The sequence below is a fragment of the Amblyomma americanum genome, chromosome 4 (genome assembly GCF_052857255.1).
Source record: "Amblyomma americanum isolate KBUSLIRL-KWMA chromosome 4, ASM5285725v1, whole genome shotgun sequence".
NCBI classification, from domain to species: Eukaryota; Metazoa; Arthropoda; class Arachnida; order Ixodida; family Ixodidae; genus Amblyomma; species Amblyomma americanum.
Window position 1 is genome coordinate 81,725,030 of NC_135500.1, and position 16,320 is coordinate 81,741,349.

At 47.3% G+C, this 16,320-nt stretch overlaps 1 protein-coding gene across 1 annotated transcript in view; it reads right to left on the reverse strand.

Annotated features, from left to right (window-relative positions):
• The window catches only part of LOC144130206 (very long chain fatty acid elongase AAEL008004-like), a 115,051-nt gene extending 99,714 nt beyond the window's left edge, over window positions 1-15,337 (reverse strand). The window contains exon 1 of the mRNA XM_077664190.1: window positions 15,196-15,337. The gene's annotated coding sequence lies outside the window, so the exon portion shown is untranslated. The remainder of the gene's footprint in view (window positions 1-15,195) is intronic.
• Between the last annotated feature and the right edge of the window lie 983 nt (window positions 15,338-16,320).

Here is a 16,320-nt window from a genome sequence, read left to right on the forward strand (position 1 = left end):
AGAGAACCTCGTAAGTGTTTGCCAGTAGCCGAATCCTTTGTTCCTGGCTAGGGCTTTCTTAAGCTCTGGCAATGATCTGCTTCAAAAGCGACTAAAACTATGACAATTATAACTAATATACGAAACTAAACCATTGTACTGAGTAAAAAATAAAATTTAGAGATAAAATACACAAAAAAAAACTGGAGGGGACACCTCAGCTCCGCCTTAAGGGTATGACGCGACAGCGCAGTGTGTTAATTCCCACATATGCAGAAGGACATTCTCTACTCCACAAAAGTCCCTGGGAATTCCCATACCCCTCCTGGCGCAGCGGTTCAGCGATGCGCCACTGCCCTGCGAGGCAGGTGCTCCCTCCCAGCGGTACCCAGATTGCTCTTCGGAGACCAATCACTAATTTATCTGCCACCTGCCATGGTGGGCACTTTGCTCACTATCCGGTGGGCAGGTTGTGATGACGCCGCACAGGTCACGCGACCTAGGTGGGACATCTGACTCCCGGATTGTTCTCTAGGCGCCACCTACGAAAGCCATGCCTGTGATTTTTCGCTCACAACGATCACAGTGCCGACAACGCCGACAGCGGATTTTCTGGACAACGTGGCCTTTAACGCTGTCGCGTTAATAAAGACAGCTCTCAGGAGGAAGAGGTAGCATATAATGCTAGTCGAGTTGGAATGGCTGCTAAGTCAGAAGCCACAGCTAAGCCTCATCGTGAGTTCTTTTTGTCCTAGCCACCATCAGTAGTCAAGAAAAAAAAAGAGCATTTATGAATCCTCATTATTTTTCGGTAGACAGAAAAGCAAGGCAACGCAAAAATTAACATTAGCGCTTTTGTTGATACATATATGTCGCGGCTGATTACATGCTGCAAGCCTGTTCTGTTGAAAAACGTCTGACAGCCTACATGTTGCAAACAGCGAATGCAGCTCCACCGAAGGGTACCTGCACATGTCGGGAGCGATATGTTTTAATTTTATTGCGACTGTGCAATGTGCGTCTAGCGTGCAGTGTCTACGACTTTGAAAGCAAATGAGCTACCAACCGGGCCTGCTGTATGCTCATTTCTTACTCCATTTTTTTAATTTCGGAATCTGCGATCGTGCCAAGTTAGGCCCTGAAAACCATAAGTGGATGAGGCTTTGAAATTGGTTTATTGTAAAAAAAAGATGCCGACACGAAGAAACTGTGCTGGATTATTAGGCCTGTCAAAGCGAAAGCATATGGAAAGATGCAATAAACATGAGATGCTGGCACTAATATAAAAGTGAAAAATTTTAACAGGAAAACGAAAACAGCTTTGTGCGCAGAGCCACAGGCTCTACAGAGAAAGCTTGCATGATGCATCTTCACGCGCTTTTTCGGCGTCATTTCGATTTGACGATTTATTATGTAACTCCTTTCGTGATCAAGTCCTTTTTTTTTTCGCGCAATAAGATGTTTTCGTTTGCTTGTTTCGTTTTTTTTTGTTCTCATTTTCCTGTTAAAGGTTAAACTTTTGATGTGAAAAGAACTACCAAAAGGTTCTTCCAAAATGTGAAGAGAAATGACATAAGAAAAATCTACTGGAGAAGCACTCGCAATAAGGAACTTCGACATTAATATTTGATGGCTACCCGTGAGCCTGACGTCATGACAAACCTGATTTCTTGATCGTGTCTATGATAGCGGAATGGTATCCGAATCGCGAAGGCTGCAGCTTAAATGGAGCGAATTAATTAAAAGTCTGCAAAGCTAGATTTTTATGCCAGATAAATGTCGTGTCCATGTTTTGCTGCGCAGTTCGTTCTGCGATACATTTATTCCAGTAATTGGCGTAAGCGTACTAGGGCTCTGGTGTGGCAGGTTAAGAATTATATGTTGCCGTCTACATGTGTTCAAAAACGAAAGAAAAAATCTTTCCAAATAGCATCACCGTACCGAATATCTAATGGCTGTAATGAGCTAGAGGTGTGCGATCAATTAACTTTTGAAATTAGTCTATTACTACAGGATTCGGCATCCATTCTTTTTTGCCGGTTTATTGGTTGGACCCGCGTAAGCAACAACAACCAATAACGAGCCCTCTTATCACCGGCCATATGTTTTATTTTCATTTAAAAAAAAAAAAACACTTTCTATGGTGGCAGGATGTTCAGCGCAAATAATGCGTTTGTTCGCCAGCAGCATGCCAAGAATGTACGGCGAAAACCACTAAACCACGTACAACGCTAAAAAAATACAAGGTGACTATTCTTTAAGCGTGCAGTCAGAGGCCATAAAAGAGCCAAACATTATTCGGCACCTGATGGGCTGTGAGAATTGCACGTAAGAGTAAACTGCATGAAGCGCAGGGATCTTCCGTCACCTTAAGGTGCATCGTCGCCATCGGACCTGCGAGTTCATGGCCCGGCATGACGTCAGTAGAGAAAGTAACACGAAGCTGTCTTTCTTCCTAACTCAGGAAACCCATCCGGATCCGAATTCTTTATCAGTACAGAGATGCCATGAGCCAGATTAAGTCGGTCCAGTGCGCGTCATTATGGATTGGTTTCGGAGATTTTTCGTTCAGTTAAAAAAGAAAAAGTTAAGCTTTGACTGCGTCCTTACGGTGCTATTATTTCCAACAAACAAAGCGAAAGAAACGTGGTGCAAAATGACAGTGTGCAGAAAACCTTTTTCCGTCGCCGGCAGTCTTATCCCTCCATTAACTAAGTACTGTGTGACGACGTCATTTCTCTGGCGTCATAACATAAATACTTTTGCACAGCCAAATAACATGGTCTCTCTTGGCCTATCCATAATACAAAATCGCCCCCTGTGTACTAACGACGTGATTCGCCATTAGTTTTCACTTCTCGCACCTTCACGATGTCAGTTCGTCCAAAGCTGGAGTACGCATGCGCGGTTGGGGATCCTCACATTTTTTTTGCAAGATACAACCAGCTCATTGTTTCTCCTATTGCATCAGGCACTCAAAAGCCGTGTATTCGCTCGCGCAGGTACTTCAGCGCATCGGCGATCTTTCTTTATTCAGAGAGCAATCGACAGGAGTGGCTGGCCTGCCGATGTCGTACTCCATCGGCAGTTTCCAGAGAGCAATCAAAATGTTATGCTGGAATCCTGCATCATTGAGTATGTTTAGTCATATACAATGCACTGTATAATATCTCACGCGGAATTATTGGTGGTATTTGAGGTGCATTATTGTTAATCAGTTAAGTAGACCACTAATTCCGAAAAACATGCTGTTTTTGTTACGATTTTTTTTACGCGTTCACGCGGCCCTGGTACGGCGCTGGGGAAAGCTCTCAAGTCTCGCCTTGAAGAATGAGCGAGATGTGATTTTTCAAACTGCATTTGAAGTATTTATTGCAAAAAGCAAGCTGCGAGCAAATTTTCGAGAGCTTAAAAGGCAGAACTACAGAACGTGCATGAAAGTTGCCCCACAACATGCATGCAGCCCGCGCAGAAAAGTATATACCCGTGAAGTAAATGTGTGCGAGTTCCTTGCTGAGAGCAGTCGACGGTTCACCAACTTAAAAGGGAGACTGACATTAGTGCCATCCGATTTTTTTTTCCTTGATGAAGACAGAATGCATGGCTCCTCACTTGTATGTTGATGTTTGTCCGGCAGCAAAAGACGCAATTATATTGCAAGGGAAATTAGATTTAAAACAAATATTTTCCCACCACTCGATTCGGACTAGTGATCTCAAGACTGAAAAGGATTCCGTGATCACTGTTTCGTAGTGAGTGGCGGTCTAGCTAAGCCTCAGGGATTCCCGCTTAAAAGCTGCGTTGAAACCACTTTTTGCTTGAGAAAACTGCCACTGGTGGCGCGACCTGTTTTTCATTTTTGACATATATAGCTTTTGAAAGTTCCATTTTCAGTGAAAGTAGCCTCTTCGCCTTCGAAATGAGGTAATCTGTATTAAAATTTGACCGTGTATCTGCCATTTTCTGTCTTATCCTCGCACCCAGCGCGCCGACTGTCTTACTCCTCTCTGGCCTATGCGATCGGCTGTGCCCGCGCCATGTTTTCAGTCTGCTAGCTTGGCACTTGAGGCATTTTTGTCCCGTTTTTGCTCTATCGTAGATTTAGCGCTATCACAACGAACTCGATGTCCACTGGTATTCACTGCGTTGTCTTCTGAGGCGACAACTACAGAAAGCGAAAAAAAAAACTGGAAATATAGACACGCGAAGCTCATGACCAGCTGTACCAGCACTGTGATTGGAGGCTTTCTCAGCTGCATCAATTTCCTGCAGACGAACGGCAGCGACGGCTTTGTGTTGCATACATTGACAAGAAAGACTTCTCGCCATCTCGCGTCTGCTCGGTACACTTCAAACGGACCACAACGCCAATTCTTCATCCGATGTACGACCGAAAGGGGAGTAGATGTTTCAATTATGTTTGAGCTATTCATGTTCTTAAGCAAAAAATTATACCTTGGAATCACCTTACCGACAAAAAGACGAAAGGCAAGTACCACAGGCATATCGACGAACGCTGGTTGGTACTTTGATAACACAGTATAGTTTAATCTGGGCTCGATTTTTTGTGGGCTAAACTCGCCAGCGCAACACGGCGAAGCCACAATAAACGTGGCCGTCGTGTTTGCACGCAACTTTTCACGGTGACTCTTTTTCTCCGAGGGTATTCAAAACTAAGATCGCTGTCTTGCCTAACGAGCGATAAAGCAACGAAATGGGTTTGTGAACAGTGCCGCCAGCAATGGATCGGCCGTGGTCGATCCAGCCGCGGTTATGACTGGCGCGAAATAGAAAAGCGAATTGGGAAGAGTAAGTATAATTAGCGGGACGAATGCACTGAGGGTGGGAGTGCGATGAGTCTGCGCTAGTTTCCGCGTGCACACATTCGGTAAGGAACGGAAGACGCAGTGCAGAGCAAATGCCGGTCTCTAAAGGCGCCTTACGCCTTTTGCGCTTGTTCTTCGTGCTGTGTACAATCGGAGTATAACCATCTAGGAAGGCATTTAAGATAAATGCCTTTATAACGAGTCGTCTCTAACTGCCAATGCTAATCACAGGCGCAGGCAGCACACTTTTGCGATTCGACGAGCTTTTGAAGCTTCGTTGCTACCCGAAGCTTCGCACTTGTCTCAGCGAGCTTGACTCAACTTCGAGCAATACTTTTTCGCGTCATGAGCACTGCAGCACCGATTGAAGCGAACTAGAAAGAAAACAGCTGCCGTTGACACACATGCCAATATACAACTACGCGATCGCACATTCCAACATGGCGACGATACTGCCTCTATGGTAAAATGGTGTATCGACTGTCCATAGACTTTTGCCCAAATATCTATAGACTATGTACAGATCCTACCGACTAGTCTGTACACACTACAAATCATGTAAATGGTTTTATGCCCATACCCTTTTAATAGACTTATAGCCAGTCTATAGACTGAATAGACAAAAAGGAAATATCTATAGGAAGGGGATAGTCCATAAGTGTATAAGAGTACGTAGGGCTTAGTTGTAAGGGCTATGTATACATTAGAATTTAAATTTGTCCTCGTGGTCCCTTTGATAGCTTCACCCTGCTTCTTCTTCTGGCTTGGCAGGACTCAGTGATCATTTCAGGTGACTGCTGCTGCGTCGTATCGGTAAGGCTAGAAGCGCCGCAGATGGAACGCCATGTTGATGCAGCGCGCCCTTTTTCGTTCCGAAAGTACACCTTTTAACGTTGCTTTGAAACTTGCTCCAATTCTTCCTGAGCAATATTCACATTACCTACGAATCGGAGCTACCATACGCATAGTTTTGTGGCGGGAGTTTTGATTCCGGGGCTTACAGGGAAGCTTGCGATAAAAGCGCCTCAAACAAAAATTCCTCGAAGACTCCACGCCTTTGCCAGGATTGCTACTACATTTTTCAGAGATCTCTTTAGGCGTTTTGCGATAGCAATATACAGAAAGCTTCCACAGGCGTCTCAATTCAATAGCACGTTGCATTCGGTGTGCTGTGGAGTCCGAGTCAAATAACTGCTTGCCGTTTTCGGGCATGGCAAGCTCCGGCGCGAGGACAATGCGCCTTAGCTCTAGGGTTTCCGGAAGGAGACGACACACCGTTATTTGGGCCTCGCTTACTGTTTCATCCAGCTGCCCGTAAAAGATAGAGCGTGTCCTCCTTCATAACATGGCCGGGCCAAACTGGTTGCCCGGGAAAGAAAATTCCCCGAGCGAGCTACAATGTTCGTACGCAGAATTTGTCAGGCGACGGCTAGCTTTCCAGGCCATTCCGTTCATGAAACGAAAAATACAAATAAAACAGTATTCTGTTCCAACAAACACACAATAGGCCCAATGGTTATTCTAACTTTGTCGTTGCCCAGAATGGGCCAGTACTGTTTTTTTTTCTTGCCTATATAGAAGAGCAAAACAACAACTTCCGCTCCCGAGACGCCGTTTCTTACGCTGATGGCCGCCAAAGCGTGCATTACCGTCACGCCCATATAGCGACCAGGAAGATTCCTCTAACGGCTGCAATGCCGCATCGAATCGACGTCGCAAATAGCGGCAGTTTTAGGCCTGAAACTGGCCAGCCAAGCGCATATACGAACATCATTAGTGCACGAGCTCGGATTCTATCGCGAACGAGAAAAACCTGAAGAACGTTGTTTTGCTGGAATCAATATGTTCCATCGGTTTTCGATACCACCGATAGGATCATCATCTGCATATATCACGAACATCACTTCCTTCAAAGCTGACGAGAAGTTATTGCTGTTCTCACGAACAGTGTCGTGTCTCGGGCTACGAGACATCTGTTGGGCAGTCAGCACTACAAACTCGTTCCTAGAACCCACACCAACCAAAATTTACGTTGAACAGAATATTTTATAGCGCCTGTCTCAAGGGGAAGACAGGTGTCACTGCAAGATTGGTTTGGTTTTGTTTATGGGGGTTTCACGTCCCAAGGCGACTCAGGCTATGAGGGACGCCGTAGTGAAGGGCTCCGGAGATTTCGACCACCAGGGGCTCTTTAACGTGCACTGACATCGCACAGTACAGGGCCTCTAGAATTTCGCCTCCATCGAAATTGGCCCTCCGCGGCCGTGATCGAACCCGTGTCTTTCGGGCCAGTCATAACCACTTAGCTACCTCGGCGGCTACCGTTGCAAGAGTAAATATATCTCAGGTCATAAGATATCATCCACTGAGAACGCTTCTACATTGCCAGAACTAATACCATAAACTAATACGCAGGAGGTTTCGATCACGTGTGTTCTACCGGAACACATTTTATTAATAACGTCGACAGTGTTAATGAAATTATTTATTGCCATTATACTATAGCTGTAACTTCGAAGCTGAAATTATAATGTTGCAACAGTCATGCATACGTGTAGTAATAGTGACTCATGCTCCGTGAAACCCGCCAAAAGTCGCAGACGAGTCAGAGCTGACGCGGGCCACGAAAGCCTTATCGCGGTGACGACAAGACAGTTATCTGACCAATACCAAACGTTATCGGTCGACGGCGTCAAGATTGGGAAGCGATGCAGCCTGACTGTATAATCTGCTGCTCAGGAAAGTTAAAAAAAATTAGGGAGAGAGGAGTTAAGCTCCGCCTGAAGGGCCTGACGCGACAGGGTTAATGGTTATTTCCCACTCTCTTTCTTAACTGGTCCCTCTTTGTAATTAGACACGCTCGTTAGGGTACATAAGCAGGCATAGTAGACCGCGTGATACACCAGAAGACAGACAAGGTGTCCCTTTAACCAAGTCGAACGAAGGTGGCTAGGGGTAGCGCGTATGACTCGCAACCCAAGGATCATGGGTTCGATTCCGAATTATCAGAATTTCCTTTTCATCGTAATTAGCTTACTTTACATCCTTGCATACCATAATGACATTTTAATTATGCAACGACGTGGTAATCATAACATAACTCGAAGTTTTATTGATTTTCTTTCCACAGCTGAAAGTTTGACGCCCCGAACCTCTTGATCATTCGGGGTTTTCTCAGTGCCAACAACCACGGCGGTTTCTGCGCTGGACTGGAGCTCACCGCTACCGCGTTGATCTATCACGCTCTTCATGCTTCCAAAAAGGCCAGCCGCAACGTTGAAAACGCTGAAGGTGACACTGTAAATACTGCAATGAGTTCAGTTTCAATGTCGTGGCGCTCACCGTAATCATCACAGTGAGGCTAACTATGTTACTGTTCTTTAAATAGAGCTGCTAAAGACATCCGATGCTTCCGCCTGTGCTACCGTCTAGGTGATTCAGCATTTTAGATTCTGCTAAGGCTCAATCGTCGACACTACACGTTGGGTTTCAAACCCACTACGGGTGTGCTGCCCAAATTTACAGAATCGCCCATGTGCGCTGCAAACAAACAAAAAAATTGTCTTAGAAGTCTAGAGCCTATGCAAGGTAAAAACTTTTCAGCGAAGGTCATTCATTGTTTGGCAAGGACATTAGCCCCGCCATTGCGAGAGGGCTGGACAGGCGTCTCGTTTTCACCGAATTCACTTGTGTGGGCGCCTCGTCGAACGCGAGAAACGCCTCGGAGAAGGCAGAGCACATTGCAAGAAATAGTGGCCAAGGTCACTTTTTCCTAAATGCACTACGTGGACGAAGAAACCAAGCGAGCAGTATGTGACCTCTGTCGTTTTCCTCGTCTACTTTCTTTCGACCCGAATTTCCAGCACCAAAACCTCCCCAAACTGCACCAGCGGCTGCGTCTTTCGCGCGCGCTATCGATCCTTGGCTGCGTTCCAATACTCCCAAGTAGACGGCTACTTAGACGTACCTAGCCGGACAGCCGCCATCTTGGGACGCGTTCCATTTCTCGGCGAAGCAGTCTCATAAGACTGCTTCGCCGAAGTCCACATCGATGCAGGCTAACTTGCTGTCTAAAGATGGCGGAGCTGATGTACGCGGATGAGCGAGTCGTGCTCTTGCGGGCGTCGGACTGTACACGGAGTATAGGAAAGGAAAAATGTGAGTCATTCCATTATGTTATTTGGTACGCAAACTAGTGGCTAATTAATCTTCGTGGACGTGCGATTCCTAGCAGTGAATCACGCAGGAGAAAATCGTGCACTTGAGAGCTTTGCTACAGCAGCGGACGCTGTAGGTCTGTTTACGTGATCCGGCATCTGACGATGCCGGATCCTAATACCTTGATTTTAGAGAATACTCGTCGCTGTCGTTGGTTTCCTCGACGGGCGTTAAGACGGCTGGCGTGACGGTTAACAAATGTGTTCTTCTGTTGCTGTATTAGTGGCATCAACTCTTTCGCGTGCATTCTTTTTTATCTCTACACTCTCAGAACAAATACACCGGCATGTTGCGAATTGATTTTAGTCTTTGCAGGATTAAAGATCGCTGCTGTATTTAGGTCTCTCGCTGTCTCCGAGTGCCACGTACGGCAGACAGCAGGTTTAATGTCACGTATGTGTTTACCTGTTGCAGTGTATATTAGCCGTATCGCATTTCGCGCATATTGATTACAGTCTTTCGTATTCTTTCTTATGTTTACAGGGCCGTCTGGACGAGCACGTTCGAGGAGCATGTGCAGTTTAGCATCAATAATAAAAGAATAATCGCATATCTCTTTAGCGTCGTCTTTGGAGAGCGGCTCCGTCTGCTACAAGTAGACTAACCGATAGGCACATCCACCAGTCCGGTTTACGCGCAAAGTCATTGCAGAAGAAATGTGTAAACTTGTTGAAAACACGTTTTTAATTATCGTTATTGCTCAGTTTGTGAAAAATAGTAGTACAACTGTTCATAAGCTTTAGTTGCATTATTATGCCGCGAGGCGGCGTGAGCAGTAGACAAGTTCCAATACATGGACATGTAGACTGCTTCCTAGACGTCACACTAGACGTCTTGTTAGACGTCTAGAGTATTGTAACGCAGCCCTGGAGAAAGCTGCTGCTGTGCGCGACAGCGAGTTAGATTGGGCTGGCTGACCGGAGCAGAACCGTTGGCGGCTGCGGCGTCAGCTGCGAGCTATAACAGAAGTGCGCTCGGAAAGGTCGACGTCACCTTCTGACGGTACGTAACGACTGTGGCGGAAGTCATACGCAGAGCCGCCATGCCGAGTGGTGAGCGCCCGGGTGTCCTGGACTTGGCCCAAAGTCTATGAGGACTAAATTCATCTCTCTGGCTTCCTCTCGGAGAGAAAATATCAAAACGCCTCTCGTAAAAAAAAGAAAAAAAAAGTGCAATGGCGCACGTGCCATGTGCATGCGTGAAATTGGCAGCAATTATTTGTCGTGTGGCACGTTGAGCGCCAAGGCGCGAGCGGGCTGCTCGCGGCTCATAGAGCATGCCAATTTCCTGGATTCCCTCCGCCTAATGCCGCGGGCAGTTTCAGCCGCATTGACTCGGCCCACTCTGGCGAACAACTACGGTTTTATTGCTGGAGGCAGCTCGCATTATTAGTGCTCTCATGCGTCACAGTTGTTTTTCAAAGTGAGGATCAGAAACACGTGCCACGGCTATTGCCGTCGCTACTACGACGGTACTACCACAATTCGTTCAGTAGTGTGCGATCTTCAAGGTGCAACGGAAACTAATGCGGCTCATTGAAAGGATCAGTTGATCTAACTGCCACAGTTGGGTAATACTAATTCTTTTTTTTGTATACAAATTTTGTTAAGGCATCCTTGGCACATGCGAGACGGGAACGGGGCGAGCACCGATTGGGCCTCGGAAGGTCTGTGGTGACGATGGCTTCTTTAGAACGGCTAACAGTGCATTGATAGCTGATTTTTATATTCCAAGCGGAAAGCCTCTATGCGTGGTAATTATCGAGTCTTATATGTATGTTGAAATCGTGAACATGAAGGAGAAACAATTAGCTGACGGATTGGGTCCAATTGCGCAGAAAATAGCCGTGAATAGCGATTTGCTTCAAGATGTCCTCAAACGGCATGCGCTTTAGAATGTGGTACAAAATCACAATGATGTTGTAAGTTCTGATGCTTTTCTTGACCGCAACATCTACGTAGACAGAATAAATCAACAGCTGCTTAGATGAAGAAGGTCAGAAGAAGTATTGGGTTCTATAACACAATTTGGCTTTCTTTTTTTGGAAGCCACTACGAAGTTGTGTGGTTACGTGAATCACCGCTAAAGTTTGTTTTCAAGCTCTCGTGCTTTGGCTCGCGTTAATTAAATGAGAGGATATGGGGTGAGTGCGCTAAGACAAGAAATATAGCAAACCAAACTCCACGAAGGTGATAAACGTATGGGTGCTCGCGAATTATGCATTCTCTGGCATTTATGGCATCGACTGTTAAGCGTACGCCAGCTTCCGAGTGTCTATTTCTTTAGTTTCCGTATGAGCGAAAAAATGTTGACAGTTGCCCAATTTTTCTGCTCGGTTCGACGCACGGTTTGAATCAGCGCAAGATTTAATTCGACCCTTTTGTTGTATCTGTCTTTTCCCGAGGCTAAAAAAGGGCCTTGATTCAATAACGGGTTCAATGATGTCATACCAGAAAGGTTCATTCGCAAAAACTTTGGCCTTATCAGACAATACATGACCCGGAAGGCTTTTGTGACGCATGTGTTCGCTTCAGGAGCTGAACTTGCAGTGGCAAACTTGGGCCTCCCGTAGCTCCTTTGCAGCAGCAGCGCACGATAACGCGTCTTCGACTGAGGGCTGCGATGGCGACACATTCATGAAAAGCGGGAACAGCTGCTTACACGTGATTATAATGTGCGTCGAAAAAGCTGGCTGGTCTCTATCAATACTCTCCAGTACGTGGCACGTTCTTGCTGCTGGAATGGCTGTTAAGTGAACAAGGAACACGTACGAGGTTCCGAAACGTCTTGAATTTCATGACGTGGTCACTGACCGCATTCCTTTTTTGTTTAATGGCTGTTAAGCCAAAAAGCTCACGTGGACATTGGTATCCACGCGATGCGGAGAAGCACGCAAGCAGGCCTGCTCCGGCGAGTTCTTTTTTCGTTTCTTTTTTTTTCTTTCATTCTTCCTTCAGTTTCTTTTCATACTTCCGCAACGAATGAATCCGCGCGGCCATCCTCTCAGGAGAGCGCTGGAACCGCGCACCTTGCTGGCGGCGGTGTTCGAAGCATGTGCTTGAAGAATGCAGCGCTCAAAATTGGGAATGCGCGTCGCTTGGTCAACAACCTCGCTTCGAGTTGCAACGTTGTCGGTCGTCGCCCCGGCAAAAAAAAAAAAAAAGCTCAACCGCGTACCGGGAATCTGTCACCAGGGCAGCCGAGCTTCGCAATTCTACGCCGAGCCAAGCAGAATCTGCAGTAATAATGAACAACCCTCCGGCACCACACCGCCCCCGATTCCGGCATCTCAGCACAATGAAACTCAAACTGGTGACGGGACCCATCCCAAATATTCCTGCAACGATGTCCCCTTAATGCGATACAGCGCGAATAAAGACGGGGACGAAGCGAGACAAGACACCACATCGCATTATGGAAAATTACCAACTAGCCCGATCTGCCACTCTTGCAAACGATGTCCCCTCCGCCGAAACTGCGCTAATCCTGTTTAGCACCTCAAAGATGAAGTTGTCCTTTGTTCTTCGGCTAGTGTGGATGCTAGTGCTTTCTCCCCCACCTCCTTCCCCTGGAGCGTCCATTTCTGGATAAAATGGAAATGTTAGGCCACCAGTGAGGGAAACATGTAATACCTTTTGACGAGCTAGTCGGTTCATGATATTCTGTTCAGTTGGTTCAGGTTTCTGAGAATAAACATTTTCAGTCACAGACAATATAGCCGTAAATCAGGCCCACGAAAATAAAAATACACGTGGACTCTTCGATTTACGTATCACTCCGCCGATGGCAGAGCGGCAAGCCCCCGCGGGACTGGCTGACGCGTTGGTTGACTCCTCCTACCTACCGCGTCGAGTTAAAAAAAAAAAACAGCGGGAGCCGGGACGTTTAATCCGATTTGATTAGGGCAATCGGCCACACAGGACAACATTTCTAAGTTTCTAAGAATGCCCGGAACGTGTAGATAGATTTCCCGCGGCAAGAAGACGAGTTCAGGTTCCTCTTTAGTGCACCCTTAAGCGCAGAGTTGTTTATATTTAGCTTACACGCAATAAACATAAATACCCATGAGAGCAGCAGATTGGACTGCCGTCGCCGTAGCTCAATTGGTAGAGCACCGGACGCGATATTCGGAGGTCGTGGATTCGGATCCCACCGGCGGCATGGTTGTTTTTTCTGCTGCTTTGTAAGTAGTTTTCTTTAAGCGACAGATTAATCCACGTATTATTCCGCCACTATTCAGCACTACAAATAAAAAAGGAAACAGTCCCCTGTGCACCTTGGTTTCATATATATATATATATATATATATATATATATATATATATATATATATATATATATATATATATATATATATATATATATATATATATATATATATATATATATATATATATATATATATATATATATATATATATATACGTGATTTATTGCCTCAGGGCATCAATGGGCGGAGGTGTGACGAAGGATGCAGTCATGAATAAAGGAATGGAAAAGGTTAGGACATTGAAGCCGACATTCACCACTTACTCTGGGACTACCCAGCTCCCAAGCATGCAAGGATCCGGAATCCGAAGGTAGCGGATCTTTCCCCGAGCAAGCCTGCTTCGTATCTTGCGCATACAATCGCTCATCACTGGACATCACAGTTGTTTTTCAAAGAGGGAAACGTGCTTGTTGGCTCACAGAAACGTGCACTGACGGATGTCGTCAAAAGTGGATCGGCGTTGAACGCCGCGGTGGCTCAGTGGTTAGGGCGCTCCGCTACTGATCCGAAGCTCCCGGGTTCGAGCCCGACCGCGGCGGCTGCGTTTTTGAAGCGAAAAGCTTCACCAGGCTCGTCAACACCGGCCTTCGCGTGAGCCACACTACAGATTTGTCACAGCTGCGCATGCGCGAAACCGAGTGACGTCACGCGGAGCGCAGGTGGCCGCTGCTGCCGCAGCCGTCGTCCCCGCCGCGTGCTGCCTCCGTCGTCTAACCATTCGCCATGGAAGGAGGAGAAGACCCAGGAGTGGTAGCGTGGGAGTTGGGAGATTTTAATAGCCATGTATAACGATTGTACAAGCTTTGTATACCTAAGACAACACGTTTTGGAAAAACTAGAATGGTATACCCAAATTGTAACCCTATGTATGAAACCTTAAGCTAAACCACGAGCATCGGCACTAAGCTTTTCGCTTCGAGATACCCAGGCTTAACACTTTAGCTAAGCCTCAGGCCAACTTTTTATGGAGGCAAAACGCTAAGGCGCCCGTGTGCTGAGCGATGTCAATGCTCGTTAAAGATCCCCAGGTGGTCGAAATTATTCCGGAACCCTCCACTACGGCACCTTTCTTCCTTCGCTCCCTCCTTTATCCCTTCCCTTACGGCGCGATTCAGGCGTCCAACGATATATGAGACAGATACTGCGCCATTTCCTTTCCCCAAAAACCAATTATTATTATTATTACTGCAATGAAGAAGAAGACAACAGTGCACCACCATCGAGGACGATGAAGAGGTTCGGCCGGCCTCGGCGACCGGCTGCCGCGCCCGTTGGAGAGCTCGAGCTCGCTCTGGAAGTCTGTTCTGGTGCCGCTGCTGCTGGGTCAGTCTGTGCAACGGTTACGCTGCCAGCCCTTTCCGCCCTACAATAAACCGCTCTTCACTTGATGGAGGTGCTGGGTGGAGTCGGGGAGCAACAGGCGGAGGCACTGGTGCGGGAACGTAGGCCAAGGCCTGCGGCTGCGATGGACGTGCGACGACTTCGGCATATGTGAGAGGCCCAGGCATGGGGGCATGAGGCATCGCAAAGGTTGCATCATAACCCAAAGGTGCAGCAACGGGAGCGGGCTGCATCGTCGTCGATGGTGGCGCACTGTCGTCTTCTTCATTGCATTATTATTATTATTATTATTATTGAACGAACACCCGACGACTCGGCGTCGCAAGACATCACGCGCCAACGAATTCATGGCGTTCATGATATTGCGGAGATAATGTGCCCTACTCAAAAGCGATGACGCCGCAGTTCGAACAGACGTGCGGTTAAAAAAGATAAGAGCTTTCCCGAGTAGAGCCCTCGGCAGCACACGTGCTCGTAGTCGCAACTCGTTCCGCCTCGCGAAGTCGGAGCTGTCACCGTGACGAGACGATCCTCGTTGAGAGAGCGAGAGTGGCCACTCACCGGTCGAGGAGGGAGCAGCGGCGTCGTGCTAGACCCGTCGGCGTCCGGCTACGTTGTGCGGCCGCTCGGGACCGGCGCCGACTTTCTCCGCGGCGGCGGGGGCGAGGGGCAGTCTCACTTTCAGCCGCACCGGAAAGAATAAGGGCCACCGGGCGAGCAGGTGAAGTGTCTGCGCGGCCGACCCACCGACTGCTCGGTTGTTTTCCGGTGCCGTCAGGAGCTGTTCGGACGGCTGCCGCGATGATGGGGGAAGCCCCTCCAAGAACATAATAATAATTGGTTTTGGGGGGAAAGGAAAATGGCGCAGTATCTGTCTCATATATCGTTGGACACCTGAACCGCGCCGTAAGGGAAGGGATAAAGGAGGGAGTGAAAGAAGAAAGGAGGAAAGAGGTGCCGTAGTGGAGGGCTCCGGAATAATTTCGACCACCTGGGGATCTTTAACGTGCACTGACATCGCACAGCACACGGGCGCCTTAGCGTTTTGCCTCCATAAAAACGCAGCCGCCGCGGCCCGGGTCCAAGAACATTGTCGCGATTGCTTCCTGTGTTTTGTCCCTAATTGCGTTTAAGTAGTGGTAGTAGTGTTTGTTAGTCCGAAAGGAGGGGAAGGAATAGGGTGCCTACCTGCACAACTGCTAGCCAGCCTAGTGGCCGATAGTCTAACGTAGAAAAGCGAGGGGAAAAGAGAGAGTAAACAAGAAATGAGAAGGAGTGTTTCAGTCTGCCGTGTCCGTTGACTTTGTATTCAGAATAAACATACCGCGTACGCGGAGAAGCCCGCCACTAATTTATAAAAAAAAAAGACTTTCGAGGTATAGACATAGCTTCGGCAGAGAAGTAATATTAGCGTTGGTAGATAACAGAAAGCAGGTGAGTCATGTAAGCTTGCTAATTCCTAATGGTTAAATATTCAGCTATTACTTTTAGCTGTTAGGCGCCTGACTGCAATCGGGGATTTGTAAGCGGCTGTTAGTAATACCCATGTCAGTGTTTAGCATTTCGAGAACGCGATTTCTACCGGCGCTGTGGCTCAACAAGTATTCGACTTTTCGCGCCACAGGGCGCGCGCGGCTTTGGCGAGCGAAAAGCGACGTCCCCCATTGTACATCTCTCTGTGCTTCC